Source organism: Amphibalanus amphitrite, unplaced genomic scaffold (genome assembly GCF_019059575.1).
Source record: "Amphibalanus amphitrite isolate SeventyFive unplaced genomic scaffold, NRLGWU_Aamphi_draft 001221F_arrow, whole genome shotgun sequence".
Lineage (NCBI taxonomy): Eukaryota > Metazoa > Arthropoda > Thecostraca > Balanomorpha > Balanidae > Amphibalanus > Amphibalanus amphitrite.
In genome coordinates this window covers 1,935-14,900 of record NW_024882715.1, presented here as the reverse complement: position 1 = coordinate 14,900, position 12,966 = coordinate 1,935, and the positions used below count along the sequence as shown (strand labels likewise).

Here is a 12,966-nt window from a genome sequence, read left to right as displayed (position 1 = left end):
TTTTTCTACTAGACCATATAAAGAACTTTGAAATTGCTTGATAACTGTAGATTTGGTGAGCGTTTCAAGATTGCATGTTTTTTGCTCATTTTTGCTCGAACATGACCTCAGTTTGACCTCAATAACTCCTGACCTAAGGTGACCTAAGACTTGAAATTTGCTGTGAAGGTGTCAAATTGATGCCCGGGAAGGTACTGAAAATTTGGCGGCGCTGTGCGTCGCCGTTTTCTTGCTATTCAGGAAAAACCACAGGGGGGGGGGCAAAATGCCCCCCCCCCCAACGGGGCGAGGGTTAAGATACTCTAATGTGAATATTCCGTGTTCAGGCAAGTTTCGGCAGCCAAACTAGGCGTTTTCTTGTGCAGGAGAAAGTGGCGAATTCGATAGGATATATTTCGGAGTGGAAAAGTGTGGAAAACATTGTTGATTTCTTACATTTATTTAGAAAACCATTCCTTCAATATGGTGTCTGTAAGGGTTTTTTTTTTGTAAATGGCGTTTTTGTGACCTTAGTAAGGTTGTGGCATACTTTTTGTTTGCCATTCAATTCCTAATAAAGGTGCCTTTCAGAAGATATGCAACTTTAAGACCTCGCAAGATTACAACCAACAGGACAGGACAATGAAATTGAACTATACTTTCGAGCCTTGCTGAGCCCATTGAGTAATCACGCATGAGTGTGAACTTTGGGCGCATTTTTCCTAGTTTTGCTGTGGACATGCAGATAAAACAATGTCATATATGAAAAATTCAGACATTTCTTAGCCCCACTGACACAAAAAAAAATAAAAAAAAAATCGAAAAAAGATTTTTGGAATTAATAGGCGCTAGATCGGAAAAATCCATACTGTGCAACGGGGCGCGTTGCTCGGCAGAGCCCAACGGGGCGCGGGTTAACACGTGCACCGACGGGGGGGGGCGGATGTCCGCCCCCCTGAGGTTTTTCGCGAATAGCGGGAAAAAATTTGGTACGACTATTCTCTCATCAAGTTTACACATGGTGTGCAAGTTTGAACCTCCTACCTTTAAAGGTCAGGTCACCAGGTCACTTCGAGTCGAGTCAGGCTGGCGAAGACCGTGGTCAGGATGTCGCTGACGGAACCAAAGATGAAGAAACTCAAACAGTGGTAAAAGAAGACAACCGCAGCCAGAATCAAATAGCGACAGCTGAAGACAAACCCTCAGCACTGACAGAGACCGATCAGCATCATGGCCACCTCCGAAACACCGTGAACGGGATTGCTGAGGGAATTGGCAGAATTTCTGAAGCAGTGAACAGTATTTACGCATCTATGGGCGGATCGACTGACGAAAAAGGATCGCCTGGTTCGAGTCGATTCGCCCGAAGGTTGCATAGGTACGTAACAGTAGTCATGCACCTTTCCATGATCATAATTCATGTCCACGTTTGATTGCTACGTTTCCTTTACTTCTTCATCGTAATGGCATAGGCGGTGGAACGGGGGGGGGGTACCGGGACACCTGCCCCCCTCTGATTTTGGCATTTTAACCCTCGCCGGCACAGGCCATTTTGAGTCCTTCGACGGCACAAGGGGGGGGGGTTGGTACGACCCCCCTCGCGTTTGGCCCCTGATCGAGCTAGAGCTTCGCGGAAAAAACGAGCGTGTTGCCCGTCACGAGAGGAAGCCGATGATACCCAATTTTAAGGTCCTAGGTCATCGGGTGACCTTCCAGGTCAGGTCAATGACCCGAAAACCGGGAAAATCGGGACCTGTTAGATAGTCGTAAAGTGTGGCTGCTATGTGGTTTTCCGGGGTGCTGATCACGAATATCGTGTTAGTTTTGATCAGAGATGATGTCTTTAAGCATTTAGATCAGATCGGGTCAGGTCAGGTCAGGTCAACCGGTAGGGGTTGTGACGGGTATTCGTAATACGTGTCAACCGCCTCGGACAGCTTCGTAACATGTTACGAAGGCACCAAAACGACTTCGTAAATGTTCAAATGGTTGCTAAATTCGAATTCAGCTCCAAAAACTAGCCGAGAAACATGTAAAACTCGAAAAAGTGAACCGAGGTCACCCGAGGTCACCAAAGGTCAATGACCTGACCTGACATTCAGGTGACCTTGACACCCACCCTAATGCATGGGAGCAACATCAAATCACATTTTTGAGCGTTTGAAACCACGAAAAGCTTGCAAACGCGCGGCTAATGCGAGCCGACATGCACCGAACCGCGATTTCGGCCAAACATGGTCACAGAAAAGAGGTCACAGGTCAAAGGTCATTGGGGTCAGGGTCATGAATTTTCAGGGTAGGTGTAAAATTGATCAATGCGAGGGTACTGAAAGTTTCGTCGCGATCGGCCGCTTTTTAAGCGAGTTATTCGCGAAAAACCTTAGGGGGAGGGGGTTGCATCAACCCTGTGCCGGCGAGGGTTAACCCTCGCCGGACCTATTGGTTTTCTACATACGCGCCGGCCGAGGGGGGGGGGGGGGCGGGTACGACCCCCCCCTCGCCATTTCGCCCCTGGTGGAGCTAGCGCGTCGCGGAAAAAACGAGCGTGTGCGCCGTTACGAGACGCAGAGATTGGTACCCGATTTTAAGGTCCTAGGTCAACCGGTGACCTCTGAGGTCAGGTCAAGTGCCCCAGGGTACGGTTCAGTTTTTGGTGAATAACTTCGCAAAAAACGGCCGCAGAGCCGCGATTTTGGCAGCATCGTGTTCGCCTTGATCAGGCGCGTCGAATGATATACTTTTTGTCCGGGTCAGGTCAACTTGGGGTGTTGACCTCAGGTCAAGGTCAGGTCAGCACCCCCAGGTCACGAAGTTGGTCGAAAGAGGTCATGTCGCATATCATTCGATTCGGCAGGTCTTCCTGAGTCCATTGGTGGCTTTCCCGACTCGCTAGCTCAATTTGATCGGGAGTTATTGACGAAAAACTAATATGACCTTGATGACGTCATAAATGACGTCACGGAAGGTCAACATTGCAAAAGTGACGCATCTAACCTTGCAAGGAGTGCATCAAATCACGATTCTGTGTGCTTGAGATAGTTGGAGATCGTTCCCGGCGCCAGAATAGCAGTTTGAATTTTTCCCCATTGACTTATAATGGTGAGGTCACGAAAATGACCTGACCTCATATGACCTTTAGGAAAAATCCGAGATATACAAGTTGTGAGACTCATAATGGATACTAGATCCTGCAAGTTTCATTTCCCTGTGACATCTCCTCTGGCAGTGAGGGCGTTGCGAAGTTGCGACATCTGAAGACCGTGCAGAGGTTCACTTATGACGTCATAGGTCAGTGACCTGACCTGACCCAAAAATGCGGTTGGTGTCAAAAGATGCGGCTTGGATCAAAGGTCAGGTATGCCAAGTTTCAGCTCTCTATCGCCAGCGTGTTCGGAGCTATCGCGAAAAAACCCTATGGGGGGGGCGGCACCCGCCCCCCCCCCTCGGCCGGCGAGGGTTAAAATTAGCCCTATGGGCGTTGCATGGAAAGAATGGGACCAAAAGTCGGTAGTGCCTTAACTTAACCCGCGCCCTGCTGGGGGGGGGGGTGTTTGAACACCCCCCTTGTGGTTTTTCGCGACTATCTCAAAAACGGCGGCGCGGAGCGCCGCCGTTTTTGGTACACCTTATCATACATCCATTCTACACATGTTGTGAAAATTTCAGACCAAGGTCATTCAAGGTCAGGTCACCAGGTCACTTGAAGTGGCCTCACCTCATAAAAAGTTTCAATGTCTGTCATAGCTACACCGAAAGACCGATCGCTTTGAAACTTTCAGCGATTGCTAAGAGCAATAGCATGTACAAAATGTATATCTCAGAATTTTAATATCGATGACCTAAGGTCAGGTCAATTTTGCGACCTCCCCATTATAAGTCAATGGGAGAAAATTGAAATGCGCCTCTTTTGGACGAAAGACATTATAAACACTCCCAAACACCGAATTACAAGTGGTTTAGACACACTGAACATGAAAATGGTGTCCATGACCCTTGTTTATGCCCTGAGGTCATCTTAGGTCTTAGGTCATCTTAGGTTTCTCTTGATGAAAGCAATGACGAAACCAATGGCATATTTTCATATCGAAAGTATGAAGAAATAAGAACGAACTGTTCATTTGATATGCCTAACAGTGTTTACAAAACTATAAATTGCAACACAGACAAGCAGCTGAACATATTACATGTAAATGCACGATCTTTGGTCAATAAATTAGATGATCTCTGCAGCCTTCTTAATGACACCACGATTACTTGGCATGTTATATCCATATCTGAGACATGGTTAACCAAAAATATTGAAAAGTGCTACAATTTGCCAGGCTACCAGGCTGCATTCTGTAGCAGATCAGCTGGTGCGGGTGGAGGCTCAGCAATCTACAGTCTGAGTTATCTGTCCCCAGAATGCCTAGACAGTCCTACATTCACTACGGCTGAGGTTATTTGCACAAAGATTAAAATTCAAAATACATGTCTCATCATATGTCAAATATATCGATCACCTAGTACTGACAAACATCAGTTCAATGAAGAACTTGAAAAACTACTCATTTGGCTTAGCAATCTTAACAAGGTCACTCTGATTACTGGTGACTTTAACTTTGATCTTTTCTCAATTGGATCCAATCCAGCTGTTCAAGCTTTTCTACATAACCAACTGTCTCATGGCTTTTTCCCTACCATTTCAAAAACAACACGCTCCTGCCACCCATCTCACACTCTTATCGACAACATCTTCTGCAATGATTTGACAAGGGTGGCACACTCGGGCATTATCCTAAGTGATCTATCCGATCACTTTCCTATCTATGCATCTCTAAATGTTCACATAAACACTGCTAAGGAGCAAATAAAATTGACTAATGAGCAACAGATATTTGATTATAGGAAGATTGATGAATTCAAATCCTATATATCAAATGAACTTAGAAATATTTATCAAGAAACTTGTACTAATACCATGGCAAACAAAATAATTGAAACATACAACAATGGTATAACAGCCTTCTCTTACACAAAAAGATTCACCAGGAAAGACCATCCGAGGATGCCATGGATTTCTCCAGCTATTCTTACCTCTATTACCCAAAAAAACAAGTTGTTTAAAAATAAGCTAAAAAATCCTTCACATAATAATACAACTCAGTACAATCAATATCGGAACATTCTCACGCGCGTCATTAGGTCTGCCAAAAGATTGTATTACATTAATGAGTTCAATAAAAACTCTGGCAACTCCAAAGAAACATGGAAAACTATACAATCTTTGATAAACACTGGCAACAAAACTGATGACATTCCTTGCGAAGTTTCAGATGGCAATGACAAAACAGTAACTGATGATCAAAATATTGCAGAAACCTTTAACAAATTCTTTTCCGAGATAGGTGAAACTTTAAGGAAAAGGATACCACCTTCACCATTTGACCCACTGAGCGAAGTACCATTCGTGCATGAAGAAATGGATTTAACTCTTACAAATGAACAAGAACTTATCGATATAGTTAATAAACTGAAAAATGTCGGTGCTGGTATCGACAACATTAACTCTAAATTGTTTAAAGCTTCATACAAGGCCATACTAAATCCTTTACTTTACTTCTTGAACACCTGTTTAAGCAAAGCTGAATTTCCATCACCCCTAAAAGTGGCAATCATCAAACCAATATTTAAGGATGGCGATAAAAAGCAAGTGGGTAATTATAGACCAATTAGCATTTTACCCTTTATTTCAAAAATACTTGAAAAACTAATATACCGAAGGCTCATTGAGCATCTTAACAGAAGCAACATTATTCACTGTAATCAATTTGGTTTTCAAAAAGGAAAGTCAACTTATATGCCGATTCTTCTTCTACAAGATATAATTACTAAAGCCTTTGAAGAGGGCAACTTTGCGCTCGGCTTATTTCTAGATGTAAGAAAAGCTTTTGATACGGTGCACATTGATTTGCTACTACAAAAACTACAAAGGTATGGTATAAGACACAAATCACAACAAATATTATCTTCATACTTGCAAGAAAGGAAGCAATGTGTGAAAATAAGAAAAGCATACTCATCTGTCAAAAATGTTACTATGGGAGTTCCACAGGGATCGATCTTGGGTCCTCTGTTATTTATATTATATATAAATGATTTACCAAACATCAGTCCTGACGTAACTTGCCTCTCCTATGCAGATGACACTGCAATCATATTTAAAGATAAATGCATACATAGCCTACAAAGAACTGTAAATGAAGTTACTGAAAAAGTCAGTAACTGGTTTCATGCAAACTTTCTTTCTCTAAACGGCACAAAAACTTTCACACAGCATTATGCAACTCAGTCTTCAGGGTTAAAAGTAAACGTAGTACTTGATTCAACTGAAATTAAAGAGAAAGAGTTTATCAAATATTTAGGAGTCTTCATCGATAAGTCATTGAAGTTCACAAAACATATAGACTATACATCAAATATCGTTAGCAGGAACATCGGAATAATGGCAAGAGTACGCTTCTATATTGATAAGAGAACGACCCTCCTTTTGTATAATGCCCTAATTCTTCCATATCTTAACTATTGCTGTATCGTTTGGGGAAATAATTACCATGCTCAGTTAGAAAAACTCATCATATTACAAAAGAGAGCTGTCAGACTAATTGAACGAGTTTACCCACCTCAGAGCTCTGTGCCTATTTTCAAAAAATATAACTTATTAAGGATCACTGATATAGCGAGATCTCATATGCTTCTTGTTATGCACAAATTTATTAAAGAACAACTTCCAGAAAAAATTAACAACCTGTTTGATTTGAGTCCCGAAAACCATGCCGGCACGAGGCGTACCACTCACTTCAACCAGCCCTTCTCTAATCGCAACTACAGACTATTTACTATCAGATTTCTAGGTCCTAGATTGTGGAATAGCATTGTTGCACCTCTTTTCACAACTGTTTATCATATTCCATCTTCAAAACAAATAATAAAGAAGGTGATACGCAGACACTTTGTTGATTCATACAACACTTAAGATAAATATGAACAATTAATGAACAATCAAAACAAATAATAAGAATAATCAACCTCATAGCGACAAACATTATTCCTACCTATATATTGTGTATAGCTATACTGTTCGTATATCGTTAGGGGTTTGTATAAATATGTGCTATTTCCACGGTGTACTCTGCGTTGGAAATAGTACATATTACCCACTTTGGTTTGTGGGATGCATATGTGTCGTGTGTGTATGTATGTGTGTATGTTTCGCGTACATGATACATATGCATATGCATGTATGTACGTATGTGCATGCCATGCATGTACACAACATAACGATTCGTATATACCTATATTAAATACCAACTACAATAAATCCTTGTGTGCCACCCTTCTCAATCATTGTCTATTTCAATTTGCATATTTACCTCATGGTAAATATGCAAATTGAATGTAGGTTACATGCATTACCTACATTGACATCTATACAACTTATTGTACTAATTCTTATAATACTCTAGTCCGTGCTGTTTCCTGAGGTTCTGTCTGGCAACAAGCCTAGCTTAGCCGGACGGAGCCAAGGGTTTCGGCAATAAAAATAACCTTGCAAGAACATGACCAGGCATGCTTTTCCCCACCTTGAGTATGAATGCGTATTGCGTTAATTACTAACACTGGTATAAATGATAGTTGCTTGTGTTGGTATAGTGGGCAGTCATTTTGCTTCACTTGGCAATGACTACTTTCCTCCTTTTTGGCGTACTTACTAACATTTTTTAGTAGTATTGCATGCGTTATATTTTATTTATATTTTCCACTTCTTAGCAGGGAGTGCCGCGACTTGATCAATTTGTTACGTTACCTGGTGTTAAAGTAAGGTCTCTGTGCGTCGCCGGGACTGTGGGAGGGGGCACTCCTGGTTACCTGATCATGGGTAACGGACTATCTTAGAAAAAAAAATGGTATCTAACAGTTTTTCGCAAATAACTTTTGATAGAGGCATGCTAGAGCGATGAAAACGCCTTAGATGTGTTCAGCTCGACGATACGGATCGACTGATATGCAACATGACCCTTTCCGGTCAGGTCATGACCTTGACCTGAGGTCAAATTTTCAAGTTGACCTTTCAAGGTCAAGTTATAGTTCATTCGATGCGTCTTGACGAGAGGAACACGATGCCGGTAAAAGTAAGCTCGTACAGGGCTTTGGTCAAAAGTTATTGCAGAAAAACTGTTTCCGAAAAAAATCGGCTATTTTTGCAGTTTTTGCCCCCTGCAGGCAAAACCGTTGACGTTAGGTCAAATCTGAGAGAATTACTCAGAAAGGGCGTTAATAGGGCTATCGAATGCGCTTTTCCGCGGCGCTGTAGCTCTATTGGTTCCCGAGTTATGCGTTGGCTTCTTGGAAATTTTCGACATTCGACCTGGAAATCGGCGAAATTTTGCCTTCAATGACCTCTGGTGACCTGACCTTTGACCTGACCAAAAAATAATGACCTCTGGTGACCTGACCTTTGACCTGACCAAAAAATTGACTGAAGTGATTTCGTCATTATTTTTGACGCTCTTTCGAACGCCGCCTTCCGCGTATCGCTACGTGGCCCAGGAGCCAAGTTACAAGGGGGGGGGGTGTTCAAACCCCCCCCCCCAGCAGGGCGTGGAAATCCAGGACCCCCAGCCGGGCGCGGGTTAACACGCGCACCGACGGGGGGCGGATATCCGCCCCCCCTGAGTTTTTTTGCGAATATCGAGAAAAGCGCGGCGCTGGCGGCGCGAAATTTAGTACGACTATTCTCTCATCAATTGTACACATGGTGTGCAAGTTTGAACCTCCTAACTTCAAAGGTCAGGTCAGCAGGTCACTTTGAATGACCCAACCTCAAGTCACTTTTTTGCAAATTTGTCACCGTGCCAGAGCTACAGTAGATGTCGGAGGCCTTTGAAAGTCGCAGGATGTTATTAGGTCATTAGTAGCTACAAGTTGTATGTCTCGGAATTGTGATATCGGTGACCTAAGGTCAGGTCAATTTCGCGACCTCCCCATTATAAGTCAATGGGGGAAAAATCAACTCCCTGTTTTTACCACTAAAACGAGTCGGAATGGCCCAATATACCATACATGACTTTATATACGATCAACCTTCACTACCTTGACGTCTGTTCTGCTGTTGGGCAGCTGTAAGGTCATGTGACGTCATCAAAGGTCACCAACGGTTTTTTGTTAATAACTCCGTACAGGAACAAGATATACAGCCGCGCGGATGGTCTCATTGTGTTCAGCTCGTCAAGACGCATCGAATGATATACATGATGACCTCGAGGTCACGTGACCTGAGGTCAACCTTTGACCTTGACCTTTCGAGGTCAACATATACATCATTCGATGCGGATTAACGAGAGGATCACGATGATGCCCTTAGATTGTTCCTATCTTGACTAGATCGAAAGTTATTCGAGAAAAACTCTTTCCATATCTAGCGCGGCCATTTTAACTTTTTTGACCCCCTGTGACGTTATCTTTGACCTGACAAATGACCTGAGTAAAAATTGTAGACCTTGTCCGTGCGTATCTCATGCCGTTTACCACTTGTCGCTATCTTGCTTCGTTCTCGAGATCTCAGGGGGGGGGGGGGTGGTCATCCGCCCCCCCCCCCCGTCGGTACGAAGTTGGCGCAAACCCCCGTCGGTGCGCGTGTTAATTTCCATAGCTTTAGTAAGATTCAAACATCTATCCATCGCCTTTTTTGAGAGATCAACAGACATAATCGGCGTTGAAGTGACTGGTCGAGTTATATAGTTATATATGCCATGGAACCAAGAGTGATTTTTATCTTCATGTTTTGCGTTCAGATGTTGCAAGAACCATAGATAAAAAAAAAAAATTGTCTCTTGTGACCCAATGGTATCAGAAGTTCTCATATTTTCTCCCTCAGATCCTGGTAGAGGAGTCAACGATTCCCTGCGAAAAAGCACACCCTATATGGTGCAATTTTTATGAATAGAAGTGAGCCGGTAATTTTTTCTGCTGTCCTCATAGAAGACTAACATCATCCGATATCCTCCTCTTTCGAGTTTACCTGCATGTATTGCTCGAACTTTGCCTTGATTGGTTACACAACATTTGTGAAATGGGTCTAAACGGTCAGCTACTCGGAAGCAGTTTCATAAAACGAGGGCACTTGTGCAGTTTGGTGTACCTTTCGCGCCTTCTTTGAGCTGTTCTACCGCTAACAAGTTCCTCCAACTGTTCTACTAAAACTCAGCCGGTGACCGCGTTCCCATACAAGTTACACACAATCTTCTCCGATGGCTGTCACCTTCAGCGTTTTACAACTGGAGACTTGGGACGCAGTGTGTGACATTTAGTGACGTCATGACGTCAACTGACCTCCAGCGACCCGTGGCAAATGTTGCTCACTTCAAGCGGCGCTGAGCCTTTGTGCTTGCTTCCGGGTGTATCGTTCCAGCTATGCCGGGGTTAGGCGGTCAAATATATAGCGAGTCACAAAACAAGTTATTTTTGGTTGGACGTACGGCCATCTGTAAGGCTGTGGTCTATTTACGTTATGCTTGTGTACTAATATAGCTGTACTCGCAATTCGTATCATGCTACAATAGTATCATAACTATATAAAACACCTTCAACGTATGATATAGTTGTTTGGCCCTGGTAATATGAGTCGATTCGAAAACCCTTATTAGAACAACCGGCTACATTAGATATACTCTCCGTTTGACGATGTTTGCAACATACGTTTTGACCTCCAGTGTTTCAGGTATTGTGTGTGACCTCTGGTGACCTCTGCATAACGATCTCCCGTGTCCCCGTACCTCTCCTACCGGTTGCCGGTGTCTGTCTCGCCCCGACACGACCCGTCCCCCTCCCTGCCTCCCTCCCAGAGGCGTGGCAGTTTCTCACGAGGCTGGGAGCACTTTGTCTTCTTTCTGCACGGCGAAATGATAGCAGGCTACGGTGCAGTGCGAAAAGTGGCATCAGATACGCCCCGGAAACGACATATAAACGCTAACTAGAATGCCACAGATATTTAAATAGGTTGATGACTGTTGAGGTTTGTTATAATGATGAAATTAACCAGTAACTTAGCATTAACATGGTTCATTTTGCTTTGAATAATTTGGATTGTAAAAAATAAAACCATTTTGATATTGCCGATTTAATACACAATACGATTGTCTGGCTGGGAGGCTAAGCAATTCATTTCTGTCTGCTATCGATGTCCTATAAACGTCATGGCACGTCACACCAGGTGACCCTGCGCGACCTGCCCACAGGATGTCACGCTCACGACTTCCCCACCCTCGTTCGGTGACTCAGGCTCTATATCAGCCTCTGTTGCTCCACTGAACATAAACATCAGTGTGATCGGTTGGATGACAGAGGCGTGGCAGCTGTCGACAGAAAACACAGTTTATGTGGTGCAACGGGAGGCTGCCAGATGAAAACAGCTGTCAACAGGCGTGGTGCATTGATTGGTGGCTGGGATACTTGTTCTGCGGGATTTAGGGGAATGTTTAGGGTCAGGTCGTATAAACGTTGCAGTTACATGCATTGTGCCGATGAACCTTTTTGACGGAGCAGGATTGTCGCGTGGGAAAGAAGGCATGACAACTGGTTTTCGCGTGATGGTGAGTTTTTAGGTGTCGTTGACGTTACCAAAGTTGCAACTCGCAGCAGCCTTTTTCCTTTGCCCGATTACCAATGGCATAGTTTTACACCACGCTGTTGACTGATATGCGGGGTGGCTGGCTGGGACAAACCAGCGCATGTACGTCATCGAAGTATTTTGATGAGTAGATCTCCAGAGTTTGCCCTGTATTGGTACTGAAGTCCTAGCGATAAGAGCCATAGCTTTTACGCATTATCGTCCTCTTTTTTCACTGCTCTTTGCTGCTGTACTTGATTGCGACAATCACGTTTGCTGAGAATGGTGTTGCTAAATCAAGACCAACGTACTTACCTTCCCCGTAATGTCATTTGGTTACCATTCTAGGTAAATACCTTGCCCAATGATGGCAATTGACAACTCTGGGAAGAACCTCTGTGGTTTCATAAGTAAGAAACCTTACCAGCCACTTTTCGATGGCTCCCCAGGTAATATTCTCTCAGTCCATCCAATTAGTTGGTAGTTGGTACCCACCTGTGTCATAAGGAATGTGACGTCGGTCGCCATGACGTAAATCAGCAACTAGGTCCAGCACTCCGGGAAGCTGTAGTCCACTGCGACAGCCATGCTGTTGAGACCAGAAGTGTCGTACACAACCACTCACGTTCACCAGCACCGAATATAACGGCATATAACGTCATTAACCACGAGCAACCGCTGAGAACACGAGCGTTCCACACGTGATGAGAACAGCTTAGCACCTCCTCACTGCCACTCGTACCCACAGATGAGGCGCCACTTCCCCACTTCAGCTGCAAACACCCGCACCTCGCGACCTTCACTGCGCACCTGGATGGGTCGCGGCCGAGCCCCCGCCGGCGCTGTGCTAACGGCCCGCTGCAGGTGGCAATGCCGAGAGCTGTGTTTATCTTATCTGAGACGACTGCAGGGCGGACCGAGATGTGGCTCTAGCCTGCACTGCATGCTGCCACAGCCGCCGTGGCGGCCGCGAGGGGAGGAAGGTGTACGCTGAGGCGTTGGGCCGGGAGTGCTAGTAACGTTATTCCATAAGCGTTATTCATCGACAAAATACACCAGTCAGAGCTTATAACTCTGGGTAGTTCCAGACTTCGGAAATGTGTAGCTGAGACGGCCACTAAGCGTTAGCTGAGGTGGAGTCTATACCTGCTTTCTTTACGTCTCTGCTTTGGGGATGCTTCCACGGCCACCGGTGCTGTAGAACAAGCTGTGCGCTGTTTGCAAAGCAATGTCCGATCTTACAGCTTTGAGGCTGTGGTGCTCATACTGTTTTATATGATTATACCGGTGCTGGGAATTAGATAATTATCCTCGACCTGATTTCTGATGTCATCAGTGGT

The 12,966-nt window shown here is 44.3% G+C and overlaps 1 protein-coding gene across 1 annotated transcript in view; it reads right to left on the bottom strand.

Moving 5' to 3' along the window:
• LOC122371246 (RYamide receptor-like) overlaps positions 1 to 12,438 on the bottom strand; it is a 48,266-nt gene extending 35,828 nt beyond the window's left edge. Inside the window, exon 1 of the mRNA XM_043347421.1 lies at positions 12,122 to 12,438. The gene's annotated coding sequence lies outside the window, so the exon portion shown is untranslated. The remainder of the gene's footprint in view (positions 1 to 12,121) is intronic.
• Between the last annotated feature and the right edge of the window lie 528 nt (positions 12,439 to 12,966).